The sequence below is a fragment of the Tupaia chinensis genome, unplaced genomic scaffold (assembly GCF_000334495.1).
Source record: "Tupaia chinensis unplaced genomic scaffold, TupChi_1.0 Scaffold000037_17, whole genome shotgun sequence".
Taxonomy (NCBI): domain Eukaryota; kingdom Metazoa; phylum Chordata; class Mammalia; order Scandentia; family Tupaiidae; genus Tupaia; species Tupaia belangeri.
In genome coordinates, this window is record NW_006159475.1 from 86,218 (window position 1) to 89,673 (window position 3,456).

The following is a 3,456-nucleotide window of genomic DNA, read 5'->3' on the forward strand; positions in this document are numbered from 1 at the left end:
GGAGTTTATTTCTGGGGTCACTACTCTATTCCATTGGTCCTCGTGTCAGTCAAAGTACTAGAGACATTCTTCACAGATCTAGAAAAGACAGTCATAGAATTTGCATGGAATCATAAAAGACCTCATATTGCAAAAGCAATTCTGTGCAAAAAAAGTGGGGTGGGCGGCATCTTACTCCCTGACCCCCAAAATGTACTATAAAGCTGTGTAGTTAAAACAGCTTGATATTAGCACAAAAACAGACACAAGGACCAATGGAACAGAGTAGTGACCCCAGAACTAAAATCTTCTTCTTCTATGAAGATTTTGCTGAAAGTCATAATCATGAAAGAATGTATTTTATCAAATGCTGTTTTCAGCATCAGTTGTTACAAATATATGGCTTTTATCTTTATCTCTGTTAACATGGGGTATTATGCCTATGTTTTTGAGTATGCTGAACCTCCCTTGCATCCCTGGAATACAGCCTTCCTGGTTGTGATGTAAAACCCTTTTTATATGCTGTTGGATATGATTTTCTAGTATCTTGTTGATAATTTTTGCATCTATATTTATCATATATTAGTATATAGATTTTCTTTCTTGTCATGTCTTTATTTTAAGGATTTGGATAATGGAGGCTTCATAGACTGAATTTTGAAGGGCTCCACGTTATGGATCTTTAAAATGGGGGTGGAGAGTGGTTAGATGGCCTCCTGCGGTGCATGTGGTCCCCCAGGGTTGTGCGTGCAAGATCTTCAAAGAATACTTTAAGAAAAACACATTCTGTGGAAGTTAAAGCTGATGAGAAGCACAAGCTTACTGATGTGTTTGATTTTCCTGATAATTCTGATATCTCAAGCATTGAGCTGAATGAAAATGACAAATATACAGAACCTTATGAAACCTTTGATCCTCCTTTATATAGCACTGTTATATACACCGATGAAGAAGAACTCCGCAAAAACATCCATCCTTTCAACACCTCAAGAAAAGGAAGCACAAATGGGGCCAGCAGGTGGAGCGGTGGTTAAGGTGCTGGAATTCTCACATGGGCTACCTCGGTTTGAGTCCTGGACCTGGTGGCTTGCTTTCAAACTCTCCCTTGCTCAGTCTCTCTTTCTCTGGCAAAACTCATGTGAAATAAATCAATCAATAAATAAAATAATTATTTAAATAAAAAGAAGCACAAAGAAGTTTGGACACTTTGAAAAGTGAAGCAAGTGGAAGCAAATCTGTAAAAATCAGTGTGAAAAAGCCCGGAAGAAAACTAGAGTTCATTAGTAATGAATCTGAAAGCACTGAAGAAAGTGATATAAGAAGAAAAGTTAAATCAGCAGAAAAAATAAGTGCGCAGCATGAAACTATCCAAACTATGGGATCTTCAGAACATTCAGAGAAATCCTTTGAACTGGCCACTGCTAAAGAGACAGGACCCCTTAGTACCTGGTCCTGGGTTGTCAAAGAGACTCAAGCAACAGAAAGTCAACCAAAAACTCAGAATAAAGGGAAGCTGTCCCATGGCAAAAATAAGAAATCAAGAAATGAAGCCATAGACCCTGATCTTTGCAACAGCATGCATATTTGGTGTCTAGAAGGAAAGAAAACCAGTGACATCATGGAGTTGAATATTGTTTTGTCTGCATTTGAGAAAATCTTCCTAGAACATAAACAAAAAATAGAATCTGAAATTTTAAGGGAGTCATCAACAAATTTCATTTTAATATGAAAGAAGAACTCATAAAAACACTTAAAAAATCCAGATGCTGAAAAATCTGAAAAGTAAGAATGCTAAGATTATTTCAGATATCGAAAAGAAAAGGCAGAATTTGGTTGAAGTCCAGAATGAACTGCTCCAGTTAGAACCACAGCTAAAGCAACTACAAAGTATGATGAATACAAGGACAGAAAATCATCCCTTAGCAATATTGTGTATTTCTTACCTAGTTTACAACAGCTTTATCAAGATTATTCAGATGTTCAAGAGAAAGAACCAAATGTCATGGAAATGTATGATTCATCCAGCCTTCCAGCACTGTAATTTAAAGCTAGAACTCTCTTAGAAGCTGAAAACCATCTGCAAAATATCAGTCATCAATTAGAGAGGCTTCTTGACCAAGAATGAGAAAGCCAGTCTACTAAAATGTGACTGCATAAGATGAGTCTCATGCTACTCAGTTACCTTCTGAAACTGTACTTCTATAAATAAAAATTCTTTCTTGAAAAAAAAAAAAAGAATGGGGCTAACTATTCTTTAAAAGTTTGTAGAACTCAGAGGTAAAGCCACCAAGACCAAAGTTTTTCTTTGCTGGGAGGTTATTTATTATCAATTCAATCTCATTGTTTGTTATGGGCCTATTCAGGCTTTCTATGTTCTCCTGAGTCAATCTTGGTAGATTATATGTGTCCAGGAATTTGTCCATCTCTTCCAGGTTTTATTGTTTGTTGGGGCATAGTCTCTCATAGTATCCTCTAATAATGTTTTATATTTCTGTTATGTGTATTTTTATATTTCCTGCTTCATTGTGGATTTCATTTTTCTGGTTCCTTTTTCTCTTCTTTTTAAAATTTTTTCAAACTTTAATTTTATTTATTTATTTACATATTCTAATTTGATCAGATCGGGACAGAATGATGGAGCGAGAGGAGGGAAGTGAGATAGCAATCATCGAGGTCCAGGACTTGAACCACAGTAAGCCATGTGGGAGTCCAGTGCCCTTAACCACCATGACAACTTCTGGCCCCGGCTCTTCTTCTTAATTAGTCTAGCTAATGGTGTGTCAATTTTGTTTATCTTTTCTTTATTTTTTTTCTTCTTTTTTTTTGGGGGGGGGAGAAGTTTTTGCTATAGGGTGCATGCGCTCACCAGAAAGACAGAAAGAGACAAAAGAGATAGAAAGCTAGAAATCACCCCCTAGGGGAGGATGGCCACACTGCAATCCCTTCTCCTCCATTCTCCTCTCAGGATCTTGGGCATGCATGCATGCACACACACCCGGCATGAGTTTAAGCCACCAAGTCCAGGACTGGAACCACGGTCGACTACATGGGAGTCCAGTGACATAGCCATTACACCAACTGCTGGTCCCTGTTTATCTTTTGAAAGAACCAGCTTTTACTTTTGTTTATTTTCTGTATAGTTTGTTTACTTCCTATTTCATTTATTTCTGCTCAAATCTTTATTATTTCTTTTCTCCTGGCATTTTTGGATTTTTTTGTTGTTGCTTTTTCAATTCTCTAATATGTTTGGTTGTTCATTTGCCAACTTTCCAACTTTTTCTTATGCATACTAATTGCTATAAACTTCCTTCTTATGACTGCTTTTTCTGTGTTCCATAGATTACGGAAATTCTTGTACTCATTATGTTTTGTTTCCATGAATCTTTTGATTTTTCTCTTATTATCTTCAGTAGTTTTAAAGTCATTCAGGAGTAGGTTAAATATGTTTGGTTGTTCATTTGCCAACTTTCCAACTTT

General features: G+C 36.6%; 1 pseudogene; it reads left to right on the plus strand.

Moving 5' to 3' along the window:
• Positions 1-704: 704 nt before the first annotated feature.
• On the plus strand, positions 705-2,104 carry LOC102498671 (centromere protein U pseudogene; annotated as a pseudogene).
• The last annotated feature ends 1,352 nt before the right edge of the window (positions 2,105-3,456 follow it).